The sequence below is a fragment of the Bufo gargarizans genome, unplaced genomic scaffold, assembly GCF_014858855.1.
Source record: "Bufo gargarizans isolate SCDJY-AF-19 unplaced genomic scaffold, ASM1485885v1 fragScaff_scaffold_149_pilon, whole genome shotgun sequence".
In the NCBI taxonomy this organism is placed as follows: Eukaryota; Metazoa; Chordata; class Amphibia; order Anura; family Bufonidae; genus Bufo; species Bufo gargarizans.
In genome coordinates, this window is record NW_025334062.1 from 168,667 (window position 1) to 185,731 (window position 17,065).

Sequence of the window (17,065 nt, forward strand, 5' to 3'; positions counted from 1 at the left end):
GTGTCCGGCTCTAAAGAGCACCTGCAACAATGTATGTAACTAGTGTCCGGCTCTAAAGAGAACCTGCAACAATGTATGTACTAGTGTCCGGCTCTAAGAGAACCTGCAACAATGTATGTAACTAGTGTCCAGCTCTAAAGAGAACCTGCAACAATGTATGTAATTAGTGTCCAGCTCTAAAGAGAACCTGCAACAATGTATGTAATTAGTGTCCAGCTCTAAAGAGCACCTGCAACAATGTATGTAATTAGTGTCCAGCTCTAAGAGCACCTGCAACAATGTATGTAATTAGTGTCCAGCTCTAAAGAGAACCTGCAACAATGTATGTAACTAGTGTCCGGCTCTAAAGAGAACCTGCAACAATGTATGTAACTAGTGTCCGGCACTAAAGAGAACCTGCAACAATGTATGTAACTAGTGTCCGGCTCTAAAGAGAACCTGTAACAATGTATGTAACTAGTGTCCAGCTCTAAAGAGAACCTGCAACAATGTATGTAACTAGTGTCCAGGCTCTAAAGAGAACTGCAACAATGTATGTAACTAGTGTCCGGCTCTAAAGAGCACCTGCAACAATGTATGTAACTAGTGTCCAGCTCTAAAGAGCACCTGCAACAATGTATGTAACTAGTGTCCGGCTCTAAAGAGCACCTGTAACAATGTATGTAACTAGTGTCCGGCTCTAAAGAGCACCTGCACAATGTATGTAACTAGTGTCCAGCTCTAAGAGCACCTGTAACAATGTATGTAACTAGTGTCCGGCTCTAAAGAGAACCTGCAACAATGTATGTAACTAGTGTCCCGGCACTAAAGAGCACCTGCAACAATGTATGTAACTAGTGTCCGGCTCTAAAGAGCAACCTGCAACAATGTATGTAACTAGTGTCCAGCACTAAAGAGAACCTGCAACAATGTATGTAACTAGTGTCCGGCTCTAAAGAGCACCTGCAACAATGTATGTAACTAGTGTCCGCTCTAAGAGCACTGCCAACAATGTATGTAATAGTGTCCTAGCATCTAAGAGAACCTGCAACAACTGTATGTAACTAGTGTCCGGCTCTAAGAGACCAATGTAACAATGTACTGTAACTAGTGTCCGGCTCTAAGAGCACCTGCAACAATGTATGTAACTAGTGTCCGGCATCTAAAGAGCACCTGCAACAATGTATGTAACTAGTGTCCAGCTCTAAAGAGAACCTGCAACAATGTATGTAACTAGTGTCCAGCTCTAAAGAGCACCTGCAACAATGTATGTAACTAGTGTCGGCTCTAAAGAGAACCTGCAACAAGTGTATGTAACTAGTGTTCAGGCTCTAAAGAGAAACCTGCAACAACTGTATGTAACTAGTGTCCAGCTCTAAAGAGAACCTGCAACAATGTATGTAACTAGTGTCCGGCTCTAAAGAGACCCTGCAACCATGTATGTAACTAGTGTCCGGCTCTAAAGAGCAACCTGCAACAATGTATGTAACTAGTGTCCGGCTCTAAAGAGAACCTGCAACAATGTATGTAACTAGTGTCCAGGCTCTAAAGAGCAACATTCCAACAATGTATGTAACTTAGTGTCCAGCTCTAAAGAGCAACCTGCAACACTGTATTGTAACTAGTGTCCGGCTCTTAAGCGCACCTGCTAACACTGTATGTAACTAGTGTTCCAGCGCCTAAAGCGAACCACCCTGACACAATTGTATGTAAACTAGTGTCACAGCTACTAAAGAGAACCTGCTAACCAATGTATGTAACTAGTGGTCCAGGCCTCTAAAGAGCACCCTGCAACAAGTGTATGTAACTAGTGTCCAGGCTCTAAAGAAACCTGCTGCAACAATGTATGCAACTAGTGTCCGGCTCTAAAGAGCACCTGTGCAACAATGTATGTAACTAGTGTCCGGCTCTAAAGAGCACCTGCTAACAATGTATGTAACTAGTGTCCGGCTCTAAAGAGCACCTGTCAACAATGTATGTAACTAGTGTCCGGCTCTAAAGAGCACCTGCAACAATGTATGTAACTAGTGTCCGCTCTAAAGAGCACCGCAACAATGTATGTAACTAGTGTCCGGCTCTAAAGAGCACCTGCAACAATGTATGTAATAGTGTCCGGCTCTAAAGAGACCTGCAACAATGTATGTAACTAGTGTCCGGCTCTAAAGAGACCACCTGCAACAATGTATGTAACTAGTGTCAGGCTCTAAGAGACACCTGCAACAATGTATTGTAACTAGGTCCGCTCTAAAGAGCACCTGCAACAATGTATGTAACTAGTGTCCGGCTCTAAAGCAGCACCTGCAACAATGTATGTAACTAGTGTCCGCTCTAAAGAGCAACTGCAACAATGTATGTAACTAGTGTCCGGCTCTAAAGCGAACCTGCCAACAATGTATGTAACTAGTGTCCAGCTCTAAAGAGAACCTGCAACAATGTATGCAACTAGTGTCCGGCTCTAAAGAGCACCTGCAACAATGTATGTAACTAGTGTCAGCTCTAAAGAGAACCTGCAACAATGTATGTAACTAGTGTCCAGCTCTAAAGAGACACCTGCACAACCATGTATGCAACTAGTGTCCGGCTCTAAAGAGCACCCTGCAACAATGTATGTAACTAGTGTCCAGCTCTAAAGAGCACCTGCAACAATGTATGTAACTAGTGTCCAGCTCTAAAGAGAACCTGCAACAATGTATGTAACTAGTGTCCGGCACTAAAGAGCACCTGCAACAATGTATGTAACTAGTGTCCCGCTCTAAAGAGAACCTGCAACAATGTATGTAACTAGTGTCCAGCTCTAAAGAGAACCTGCAACAATGTATGTAACTAGTGTCCAGCTCTAAAGAGCACCTGCAACAATGTATGCTAACTAGTGTCCGGCTCTAAAGAGCCCCTGCAACAATGTATGTAACTAGTGTCCGGCTCTAAGAGAACCTGCAACAATGTATGTAACTAGTGTCCGGCTCTAAAGAGCACCTGCAACCAATGTATGTAACTAGTGTCCGGCTCTAAAGAGCACCTGCAACAATGTATGTAACTAGTGTCCGGCTCTAAAGAGCACCTGCAACAATGTATGTAACTAGTGTCCGGCATCTAAGAGCACCTGTAACAATGTATGTAACTAGTGTCCGGCTCTAAAGAGCACCTGCAACAATGTATGTAACTAGTGTCCAGCTCTAAAGAGCACCTGTAACAATGTATGTAACTAGTGTCCAGCACTAAAGAGAACCTGCAACAATGTATGTAACTAGTGTCCGGCACTAAAGAGCACCTGCAACAATGTGTGTAACTAGTGTCCGGCACTAAAGAGCACCTCCAACAATGTATGTAACTAGTGTCCGGCTCTAAAGAGAACCTGCAACAATGTATGTAACTAGTGTCCGGCTCTAAAGAGAACCTGCAACAATGTATGTAACTAGTGTCCAGCTCTAAAGAGAACCTGCAACAATGTATGTAACTAGTGTCCAGCTCTAAAGAGCACCTGCAACAATGTATGTAACTAGTGTCCGGCACTAAAGAGCACCTGCAACAATGTATGTAACTAGTGTCCAGCACTAAAGAGCACCTGTAACAATGTATGTTACATAGGTGTGAGGAAGATGTCACCAGCCAGGAGGCCCTTCAGTAGAGGTCAGTGGGACCTGAAGGCCTGGGTCCTTCCGAGCTCCATACTGGTGGAGTGTTACCAGGTGCAGCGTACCACTGTGGAGACACTAAGGTCACGTTTCAGACCCGGCAGTAAGACGTATCTCCCCATCCTGTGCAGCGTCTCTCAGGTCTGATCATCCGTGGTCATCCTCCATTCATTCCATACATTTTATAATTTTACTGGTGATGGAATCGTCGCGTGGCCCCTGGGTCTTCTCAGACACGCTTCATAAAGTCCATGTTCTGATCCGCGTTCCTCCGCTGGTTTCCGTCCGCCAATGCTCTAAAGATTAAATTAGTGAGAATAATTAGCAGAGAATTTGTTAGTAGAAATCACCGCCCATGTAATGATCTGTTCCTGCAGCGGATTTGTCCACCGCGGCTCAGTACGCCGGGATTATTACCGCTCCGCTAATATTCCTATTGTGTGTAGTATATTGCTGCCAGGTGTGCGGCGTTATAAGATAAGACATGTCCGCCAGTGGTGTCATCCAGAGTAGAGCAGTGAACCGTGAAATAAGGATCACCATGAGAGGAACGAAAGGCAAATGTGCTCCTACTGACATAGCTGAGGGGCCCCTGAGGGGAAACCCTCTTCAGGGGCCCTGTAGCAACTGCACAGCTACATTGTGTCAGCGTCTTTCCTTCCGTCTGTATACAGTGTATCCGCGCGTCCTTCTCAACAGTCAAGCAGCATGGTGCACAGATTCCAGGTCTCCCACTTCATCTCCATTCAGACAGTGAGGATTAGATCCGGGAGGCTCAAATATCATTATGTGTGAAGTGACTGGGTTTGGGGTGGTTCCAACGATACTCTGAGTCTTCTGGACACCGCCGAGGTGTCACCACGTGTTGCTGCGCTCCGGAAGGGATGGTAAAGTGTGGTGCACCCCAAGTCCAGAGAGTCACGGCCTGCAGTAAACCAAGGGTGTTTCTTTACTGGAGGAACTTAAGTGCAAAACAAAATAGGCAGTGCACTGAGCGGCTACTCCAGTTTCCTCCCTGGCGGAAGTAGGTTCCGTGCTGAGGAAAGGCCTGAGCTAGCTGTCCCTCTCTGTCTGTAATGACCGGCGTCACACACAGGGAGGAAAACAGGGAAAGTCCTGCCCAAGGGAGAGGGAAGGTGGTGACCCCTAACTCTCCTTGCGGCTGGCACCTGACTGCCCTGACGTCCCTAGACGGGTTCCTCACCTGTGCGGCGATCACGTGCCTAAACCGTGGCTTTCCCTGAAATGAGCCCTAGATAGTGAACGGGCCGGTGGGATCGCTAGTCCGCACCACTGCACTAAGAGGGAAACACCAAGGAGAGGACAGACAAATACAGACAAACACATACACCCAGGTGGGCGACCACAGCAGTCCACAAAGGTCCAACAGGGATCCGGAGGGTAGCGTTCTGAATCAACAGTCAGAGAACGCAGCAACACAGCTCCAGTGGGTCAGTATAGATGTCCAGGCAGGAAGCTCTATAACTGGCAACCAGAGAAGTGGGAGAGGGGAATATAAGGAGGTTGGGAGTGCTGGACAAGGAACAGCTGAGGAGAAGGAGCTACGGATCCCTGAGTGAGCCAAAAGGGTTTGCAAAGCAAACCCAGAAAGTGACCATAAGGAAACAGCCCTATCTTACATAGAGCGTGCAGCGAACCGCTGCGACTTCCTGACCCCGGGTATAACGGAGTCAGGCGTGGTTCTCGATAACCTCGTGACACTGTCTTAGAAGGCTGGTACCCTGGCCATAGGGCTAGTGGCCCAGGATCTGTTGCTCAGTTGTTCCCGAGGATCTGGCAGAGTATCCCTATCTCAGTGTCTTCTTCTGGTCACTCATGCAGTCTCGCAGAGTCTCTCCTCCTAAGCACTGATCCCGATCTGCAGGCAACTAAGGCTTGTTTGACATCTGCGTTAAGCAGATCCCGCAGGCTGTTCCCGGCCAAAACAACCTGTTGTATCTGCTTAAACTCAGACGTGAAACAGGCCTGAGGAGCACAAACCACTAAGAAGCACAGCCTATACAGAAACATTGTGACAGTTTCAGTCTGTCATAGACTTATATAGAGCTTCAATGCAAGTCTATAGGAATGACTAAGCAGTTTTTCTAGACATAAACAACAGAGCTAAACCTAGACAGTCAAAAGGTCGGTGCGGGTGTTTTCTTTCCCTCCAAAACTTTGCATTGGTAGAAAGTCATAAAGTCTCTTACAGTGCAGTGCAAATAAACAGGATACATTGCAATAAACATATAAATGCAGTTCAACAACATAAACCAGTAAAGGGGAACACAACAACAGAAATCACACTGCAAGTTACCCCTTCAAAGTGCAATAAAGTAGGGAGTTGATGGCTCTGCGTAGTAGCAATAGGGGCAAATGTCCATAGTCCAAAGTACTCTTGCTCCAGAGCAACTGTTTGCATAACTAGTTACACATTTTAAAGGGAATCTGTCAGTAGTTTTGACCATATAAACTGCTCACAGCACTAGGTAGGGCAGGGGAAAGCAGGACAAACATACTTTTTATGGAGCTAATCAGTAGGGGTATGAATATAAAACTTTACTAGTTTCTGCTCTTATAAGTGTCCCGAACTGCTTCGTAGCCCCCACCGCTGAGTGACAGCAGTAGTGGAATTCTGGTTGAATGCTACAGCTGTCACTCAGTGCAGAGGGGGGAGGCTTTGAAGACCTTACAGTAAAGCTCCACCTCCTGGACACTTGCAGGGGTAGAATCTGGCAGAATAAAACTTTATATTCATACTACTCCTGATGACAAAAAGCTCTAGAATAGCTATGTTTGACCTGCTCTCCCTGACTCCTAAATAGTGCTGTCACCATTTTATTATGGCCAAAACTGCTGGCAGATTCCCTTTAATGGACTAAAATACTGTTATTCCAAACACATTTTTTTTAAAGAGTCCGGAGACAACAGAGGGGTCTGGTGGAGACAGAGGTGACAGGGACAGAGGAGGCTGGAGAGGACAGAGGGGTTTGGGGGTGGGGGGGGGGGGGCAGAGGAGTGTTAAGGAGTACAGCTGGAGAGTATGGAGGAATCTGATGGGGTACAAAGTATTCTGGAAGGCAGAGAAGTCTGGAGGAGAACAGAGGAGTCTGGACATGAAAGAGGGATCGGGAAGGGATAGAGCCTTGTAGGCGACAAAGGAATCTGGAGGAGGACAAAGTCTTTTGGAGAGGATAGAAAAGTATGAAGGTGAGAGAGAAGTGTAGAGTCAACAGAGCAGTCTGGAGGGGAGAGAGGGGTCTGGAGGGGGACAGAGATGTCTGAAGGAGTGTGCAGGGGACAGAAGTCTGGAGGGGACAGAGAAGTCTGGAAACAAGAGAGAGGTCTGGAGAGGGACAGAGAGGTCTGGAAGGGACAGAGGAGTCTGGTCTGGAGGGGGACAGAGAGGTCTAGAAGGGACAGAGGAGTCTGGTCTGGAGGGGGACAGAGAGGTCTGGAAGGGACAGAGGAGTCTGGACTGGAGAGGGACAGAGAGGTCTGGAAGGGACAGAGGAGTCTGGTCTGGAGGGGGACAGAGAGGTCTGGAAGGGACAGAGGAGTCTGGACTGGAGGAGGACAGAGAGGTCTGGATTGACAGAGAGGTCTGGATTGACAGCAGGGTATGAATGGAAGAGAGGAGTCTGGAGGGAGACAGGTATGGAGTGCACAGAGGAGTATGAAGGGGATGTAGGAGTGTGGAGGGGGCAGAGATTTCTGGGGGGGGGGGGCAGAGGAGTTTTGAGGGGGCAGAGTGGTCTGGAAGGGGGTGGAAGAGTCTATAGAGCATTTTGATTATCGCCCCCACCAACTTATGAGTCAGTTCAGTAGACTGATGACACATAATGTATGACATCCAGGTGAACCTCATCTTCTGTGACTACAGGTTATTCTGGCCGGTTGGCCGACCTTGTTGAGATGAATCCTGCAATGTTCCATCGTTTAGCTCCATCCATCACAAGGAGAAGATGACGGCCGCCTCCTTCCACATGAGGCTCACGTTCAGACTCCACGGTCCATCTATTGGTAATAAGAGGTAAGATCATGCATCGTCCTCACTTCTAGTCTTGTCAGCCAGGCCTGGGGCAGAGTTCTCCAACGCCTCCTTCCTCGCCCCCGGCCGCCCGCATCTATCATGTAGCTTCACCTGTAGTTGTTGTGATGGATTGTTTGCTTTGAGAGGAGACTTTGTGCCTGAGCAGAGTCATTTTCTGTCTTTTATGTCTGCGGGTTTTATAGACAATCTTTATTCTCCATCTTTGAGGTCCAGACAAGAGGTGAGAGCTGATGGTACCAGTCACACAGATTATTCTGGGAGGAGGCCACATGGACTGTGCACACTGACAGGTTAGTCCTCCTGCATTACTGTCTGTCTGCATCTCACCCTTTGAGCTGCCAATTTGCTGCAATAAAGCGAAGGTACGGTCCGTCCAGTGGCTACAAATGGGGAAAGTGGTTCTTATTGCACTTCATCTCTGTGAATAACTTTCCTCTTGTAGCTCAAGATGATTGATTATGATTATTTCAAAATGTACAAAACTGTACAGCCCTGAATATAAATGTCCAAACCAATTTCTGAATATACTACAAAAATATAGTGAGCAGAACATCGGACTCGCTGCATAGATGAAACATACAGATTATACAGCCACCACTAGAGGGAGCTCACTACATAGAGATTATACAGCAACCACTAGAGGGAGCTCACTATATACAGATTATACAGCCACCACTAGAGGGAGCTCACTATATACAGATTATACAGCCACCACTAGAGGGAGCTCACTACATACAGATTATACAGCCACCACTAGAGGGAGCTCACTACATACAGATTATACAACCATCACTAGAGGGAGCTCACTACATACAGATTATACAACCATCACTAGAGGAAGCTCACTGCATACAGATTATACAGCCACCACTAGAGGGAGCTCACTACATACAGATTATACAACCATCACTAGAGGGAGCTCACTACATACAGATTATACAGCCACCACTAGAGGGAGCTCACTACATACAGATTATACAGCCACCACTAGAGGGAGCTCACTACATACAGATTATACAACCATCACTAGAGGAAGCTCACTGCATACAGATTATACAGCCACCACTAGAGGGAGCTCACTACATACAGATTATACAGCCACCACTAGAGGGAGCTCACTACATACAGATTATACAGTCACCACTAGAGGGAGCTCACTACATACAGATTATACAGCTACCACTAGAGGGAGCTCACTACATACAGATTATACAGCTACCACTAGAGGGAGCTCACTACATACAGATTATACAGCCACCACTAGAGGGAGCTCACTACATACAGATTATACAGCCTCCACTAGAGGGAGCTCACTACATACAGATTATACAGCCACCACTAGAGGGAGCTCACTACATACAGAGTATACAGCCACCACTAGAGGGAGCTCACTACATACAGATTATACAGCCACCACTAGAGGGAGCTCACTACATACAGATTATACAGCCACCACTAGAGGGAGCTCACTACATACAGATTATACAGCCACCACTAGAGGGATCTCACTACACAGATTATACAGTCACTACTAGAAGGATCTCACTACATACAGATTATACAGTCACCACTAGAGGGAGCTCACTACACACGGATTATACAGCCACCACTAGAGGGAGCTCACTACATACAGATTATACAGCCACCACTTGAGGGAGCTCACTGCATAAAGAGCACACATTATCCACTAGGGGGAGTTCACTACATACAGATTATACAGCCACCACTAGAGGGAGCTCACTACATACAGATTATACAGCCACCACTAGAGAGAGCTCACTGCATACAGATTATACAGCCACCACTAGAGGGAGCTCACTGCATACAGATTATACAGCCACCACTAGAGGGAGCTCACTACATACAGATTATACAGCCACCACTAGAGGGAGCTCACTACATACAGATTATACAACCACCACTAGAGGGAGCTCACTACATACAGATTATACAGCCACCACTAGAGGGAGCTCACTACACACAGATTATACAGCCACCACTAGAGGGAGCTCACTACATACAGATTATACAGCCACCACTAGAGGGAGCTCACTACATACAGATTATACAGCCACCACTAGAGGGAGCTCACTACATACGATTATACAGCCACCACTAGAGGGAGCTCACTACATACAGATTATACAGCCACCACTAGAGGGATCTCACTACACAGATTATACAGTCACTACTAGAAGGATCTCACTACATACAGATTATACAGCCACCACTAGAGGGAGCTCACTACATACAGATTATACAGCCACCACTAGAGGGAGCTCACTACATACAGATTATACAGCCACCACTAGAGGGAGCTCACTGACATACAGATTATACAGCCATCCACTAGAGGGAGCTCACTACATACAGATTATACAGCCACCACTAGAGGGAGCTCACTACATACAGATTATACAGCCACCACTAGAGGGAGCTCACTACATACAGATTATACAGCCACCACTAGAGGGAGCTCACTACATACAGATTATACAGCCACCACTAGAGGGAAGCTCACTACATACAGATTATACAGCCACCACTAGAGGGAGCTCACTACATACAGATTATACAGCCACCACTAGAGGGAGCTCACTACATACAGATTATACAGCCACCACTAGAGGGAGCTCACTACATACAGATTATACAAGCCACCACTAGAGGAGCTCACTACATACAGATTATACAGCCACCACTAGAGGGAGCTCACTACTACAGATTATACAGCCACCACTAGAGGGAGCTCACTACTAACAGATTATACAGCCACCACTAGAGGGAGCTCACTACATACAGATTATACAGCCACCACTAGAGGGATCTCACTACACACGGATTATACAGTCCATCCATAGAAGGATCTACACATACAGATTATACAGCCACACTATGAGGGAGCTCACTACTACAGATTATACCAGCCACCACTAGAGGGAGCTCACTACATACAGATATACAGCCACCACCTAGAGGGAGCTCACTACATACAGATTACACATTCCATCCACTAGAGGGAGCTCACTACATACAGATTATACAGCCACCACTAGAGGGAGCTCACTACATACAGATTATACAGCACCACACTAGAGGAGCTCACTGACCATTACAGATTATACAGCACCACTAGAGGGAGCTCACTACATACAGATTATCCAGCCACCACTAGAGGGAGCTCACTACATACAGATATACATCCACCACTAGAGGGAGCTCACTACATACAGATTATACAGCACCCACTAGAGGGAGCTCACTACATACAGATTATACAGCACCCACTAGAGGGAGCTCACTACATAAAGATTATACAGCCACCACTAGAGGGAGCTCACTAATACAGATTACTACAGCCACCACTAGAGGGAGCTCACTACATACAGATTATTACAGCCACCACTACGAGGGAGCTCACTACATACAGATATACAGCTCACCACTAGAGGTAATTAAAGTCACAACTATAGGAGCTCACTACACACTGATTATACAGCCACCACTAGAGGGCTCACTACATACAGATTAATCAGCCACCACTTGAGGGACTCACTGCAATAAAGAGCACACATTATCCCTAGGGTGAGTTCAATACATACAGATTATACAGTCACCACTAGAGGTAGCTCACTACTAAAGATTAACGCCACCACGAGAGGAGCCAGTACTGCAGATTATACCGCCACACTACGAGGAGTTCACTACAGATTATACAGCAACCACTAGAGGGAGCTCACTACATATAGATTATACAGCCACCACTAGAGGGAGCGCACCACATACAGATTATACAGCCACCACTAGAGGGAGCTCAATGCATACAGATTATACAGTCACCACTAGAGGGAGTTCACTGCATACAGATTATACAGTCACCACTAGAGGGAGCTCAGCACATACAGATTATACAGCCACCACTAGGGGGAGCTCACTACATACAGATTATACAGCCACCACTAGAGGGAGCTCACTACATACAGATTATACAGTCACCACTAGAGGGAGCTTACTACATACAGATTATACAGCCACCACTAGAGGGAGTTCACTACATACAGATTATACAGTCACCACTAGAGGGAGCTCAGCACATACAGATTATACAGTCACCACTAGAGGGAGATCATTACATACAGATTATACAGTCACCACTAGAGGGAGCTGCGACTTGATAAAACTGACCCCACCTCAAGGGTGGAAAATGCACCACTGCAAAGAAAAAAAGTAGACTTCTATGCAACATATGGAGTTGGTTTTTCTTAACCACAAAATACAATACTGCTTAAAAATGCTCCCAAAATACCTTTATGACACCATCCTCAGATGATCCTTTAATTAATTCAAGGTAAATATTATTAAAACCTCTATCACCCATTAGAAAACGTAATCACCCCTCTAATCGCTGGCGATGCCGCCCTTGACAATAACGTGCTGGAGATAATGATGACTAGTGATGTTTTTTCTGTTGCTGTGGAGGACTTTTTTGCACTGCCTGTGCTGAATTCAGCCATACTGGGAGTTTTTCCAGCATGATCGTCCCCCTTTAATGTCTTCCCACAGGATCTCAATGGGATTCTGGTCAGGACTGTTACTCGGCCGCCCCTGAAACTTCATTCTGAGCACCTCCAGTGTTTACATCTAGAGATGGCCTTGCGGTTCGCCAGGCAGTCGTTTTGCGGCAAAACTTTGGCGATGTCCGCTGGCACCATATTCTTTTGCATTGCGCTGAACTTTGACCCATGACAGATCCATCAGGTGGAACAGGACAGCCAATTAAGACGTTTCAGCACATGGACATACCCCCACCCTATCAAAGAACCCGATCTGGCAGCCATTTTACATTCTGTGTTTTGCCAGTGTAGGGAGAGGTTGCTGTGTGGAGCAGGGACAGCCTGTTAGTGACACCAAACTCTAGCTAATACGGCCACAAAAGTCCTTTTAAGGACTGGTATAGGTGTGCTATCGATAGGTGCTATATACTGACTTAGAAAGTATGTTATAGTGTATTTGTATTGTGCAGCAGTTGTGTGCGGTTCTGCTACGATACCGCAGCTATATAGAGGGACAAATGCTATTGGAACAACCTATTGCAACGGGTGTGATATACCTGTTTCCACAAAATACTGATTAAGGGCTGCGATATACCTGTTGCCCCAAATAAACAGAGTGGTGTGATATAACTGTTGCAGCAAAAAAAATTATTTAGGGGTGTGATATACCTGCTTCCACAAAATACTGATTACAGGGTTCGATATACCTGCTTTCACCAAATATTGATTGAGGGGTGCGATATACCTGCTTCCACAAATTACTGATTAAGGGGTTTGATATACCTGCTTCCACCAAATACTGATTAAGAGGTTTGATATACCTGCTTCCACCAAATATTGATTGAGGGCTGCGATATACCTGCTTCCACAAATTACTGATTAAGGGGTTTGATATACCTGCTTCCACCAAATACTGATTAAGAGGTTTGATATACCTGTTTCCAGCAAATATTGATTGAGGCCTGTGATATACCTGCTTCCACAATATGCTGATTAAGGTGTTTGATATACCTGCTTCCACAAAATACTGATTGAGGGCTGCGATATACCTGCTTCCACAAAATACATATTAAGAGATCGTTGATCCAGGGATTTATTCTGATTGCCTGATTGGAGTCGGGAAGGAATTTTTATTCCCCTAAAGTGAGGAAAATTGGCTTCTACCTCACAGGTTTTTTTTGCCTTCCTCTGGATCAACTTGCAGGATGACAGGCCGAACTGGATGGACAAATGTCTTTTTTCGGCCTTATGTACTATGTTACTAAGGGGTTTGATATACCTGCTTCCACAAAATACTGATTGAGGCCTGTGATATATCTGCTTCCACAAAATACTAATTAAGGGGTTTGATATACTTGCTTCCACAAAATACTGATTGAGGGCTGCGAAATACCTGCTTCCACAAAATACTGATTGAGGGCTGCGATATACCTGCTTCCACAAAATACTGATTCAGGGGTTCGATATACCTGCTTCCACAAAATATTGATTAAGGGGTTTGATATACCTGCTTCCACAAAATACTGATTGAGGGCTGCAATATGCCTGCTTCCACAAAAAAACTGATTAAGGGGTTCGATATACCTGTTTCCACCACATATTGATTGTGGCCTGCAATATTCCTGCTTCCACAAAATACTGATTGAGGGGTTTGATATACCTGTTTCCACCAAATATTGATTGAGGCCTGTGATATATCTGCTTCCACAAAATACTGATTAAAGGGGTTTGATATACCTGCTTCCACAAAATACTGATTGAGGGCTGCGATATACCTGCTTCCACAAAATACTGATTCAGGAGTTCAATATACCTGCTTTCACAAAATACTGATTCAGGGGTTCAATATACCTGCTTCCACAAAATACTGATTAAGGGGTTTGATATACCTGCTTCCACAAAATACTGATTGAGGCCTGCAATATACCTGCTTCCACAAATGCTGCTCTTCTCTAGGGACTTAGGCACAGGGTCATTTTGAAAATGACAGGCAGAGTAAGAGGCAGGCTGTTCTGCAGTGGTGGTAGGGGTCGGGCAGGTGCACCAGGCCGGAGCCCAAGTGGAAAGTTGGAGAAGGCGCGTGCGATTACTTAAAAACGGCGAACCAGAGTTGGTTGAGTGGCTCCCTCACCCTTCCGCTTCTGCACCCTCCTCATCCTCTTTATCTGCACCTTCCTCACTCTCTGCTGTGTGCACCCCCAAATATACCACCACCACCACCACCTCCACTCGAGTCAAAGAAATTATTTTCCCATCCATTCCCAGACCTTACCGATGCGCAGCCATTCTTGACATCGGATGAGGAAGAGGAGGTAGCAACGGCCGCCACCCAGCGGTCTGACGACAGTACCCAGATCAGCCCAAAGAGGGAGGTCCCCGCTGTTGCTGCCTACTCTGAGACCTTAAATGTCAGTGGGGGTGAAGGTGACAATGATGACGTGTCGATGGACGTCACATGGGTGCCCACAAGTGAGGAAGAGGAGGGGAGTTCAGAGGGAGAGACGGAGCAGCAGAGAGGGAGGAGAAGGAGGAGAAGCAGGCAGAGCTCGCAGGGCACAGGAGGTAATAAGCAGACTGCAAATGTATCTGGAGCGAGCCATCCACTATGCACGGTAACTTCTGGTGCACCCAGGACGCCGGCACATGGCACAAAATTTTGCCAGTGACCGCCTAATGTACCTCCAGCCACATCATCACAAGTTATTTTCTGTCAGGTGAATGCCTAATTTTTGGGGCCTGTACTCCCATGGCCTAAAATAAAAAATTTCTATGCTCCACCAGGGCACATTTTTGAGAGTTTTCCTTTAAGACGCATAAAAATGGCCCCTGATTAAAATACATATTTTGTGTTGGAATTTTTGCCAATGATCCCCCTCTGGTATGTCACTGTCCATGTTGTGGGACTATTTGTGTACTTCTAGTAAGTATTTGGTGGCTGCAAATATGACCTGAAGGTTGTTTAGGTTCTCCTGCCATTAAAGTCAATAGGGCCTGCTGTAAACGTGCGATTCGTGAACATTTAGACCCTGCAGGACATGATGGACGGAAGAGACGGTATCTGGAGTATATTCCCACAGTCCCGGCTCCTGGACCCAGGTCCCACAAATACGTCATTGATCATTCCAAACCTTCCACAGACATGGAGTATGACCCCATGGTGATTTACTCCGCCAGGATCCTCAGCAAGGAGAAACCTGACAAGGCGACCAAAAGATGCCAGGCCCATAGTCAAGGAGAAGACTATACAGCCTCTAAAATAAGTAGAACCCATAGTCAAGTTGAAGGCCAAACAGCTTCTACTGAAAGAAGTAGGACCTATAGTCCGGGTGAAGGCCATACAGCCTCTTCTAAAAGGAGTAGAACGTCTAAGATAATGGTGGAAGCGAAATGTTATTCTGGCTCGGATCATCCATCTCCAGATGTAAATGGAGGAGACATTGTTGCACGATGTTGACAATGCTGGAAACTCCTTGAAGTCCTTCAAAAAACTAGACAAGGATCTAAGGCCAAAATCCGGGAAGAGCAAGCATATAAAAGAGCACAACCTTTATAAGTTTCGTTGGAAGCAGGTACAACATCTCGCCAGTCAGTTCTGGAAAAGGTGGAGAAGAGAGTACCTCTGCCTCTTGTAAGAATGCAGAAGGTGGCAAGAACCAAGGCCTAATTTAAAGGAAGGAGATTTTGTTCTGTTAAGAGACAAACAAGTCGATCGTCTCGACTGGCCTACTGGTCTTATTACTAAAGTCGTTTCCAGTTCGGATGGGAAGGTTCATAAGGTGGAAGTAAGAACCGCGAGAGGTGGAGTAATCAAGACCTTCTTCCGTCCTGTTACAGAAGTTACTCATGCCTGCAGAACTTCCATGTTGAGATCCCTTCTACCAAAGATGCTCAACATCTTCTAAGACTGTTTCCAGTACCAGCTCTATGGCCCGAACTGAAGACTTATCCTTTTTTTGATTTTAATAATGTTCATTGCATGTTTCATTTTCGGGTAGATGGACATTGTTTGCATCTGCAAGCTATTGTTATTTTATACAATTCTATTGTATGCATATATATAGTGGTATCTACCAATACCTGACTGGGAGGGCTCTGTTCCAGTATCATGCATTGTGTATTGGTATGCTCCCCCCCCTGTTTTCAGGCTTCTAGTTAGTTTAGCCTAGCCACTCCCTGTTTTCCCAGTGATGCCTTGCTCATAGTGTGCTCAGCTCTCTGAGTAGCAGCATCCATCTTCTGAGTTAGGAGTTATTGTTGGCATAATTCTTTTACCATCTGGATTACCCTGCAACATCTTGTAATACAATCTTTATAAAATAAAAAAAACAGCTCAATGCTGGGCATTCACGTAATGTCCAGTTTGTTAATTCTTGTTCCTATGATTCCATTCCTGGTGTCCATAGAGGGCAGATATTTGTATAATTGCCCTCCCATGCCCTAAATGTGGCGGTGTCATTAACCAGGCGATTCTTGAATTTGTCAACTCCTCTCTATCAGGGGATGATCGTCTGTCCGGAACCAATAAATGGCAATTGACCGTTTTTATCATCTGCGGCAGAGAAATCCCATCCTAGAAAGTCGTAAACTAGGGGATAATGGCGGAGATAAAACGGACAGGATTCTTGCATTGCACCACAGTTGTCTCACATGTGGCAGTTAGAGGGTTAATGGACATTGTAAGGGGCTCGGGAAGGGAAGATGATCCACGATGTATGGAAGTAAGGTTTAGAAATTTACTGCCGAACCCCCTGTTGCGTAATTCTTCACACCCTGTGCTATGCTGATACCAGCCATTGATATGTCATCATCTTAATCGGGAAATTGATAATGGTGGATTAACGACCCTA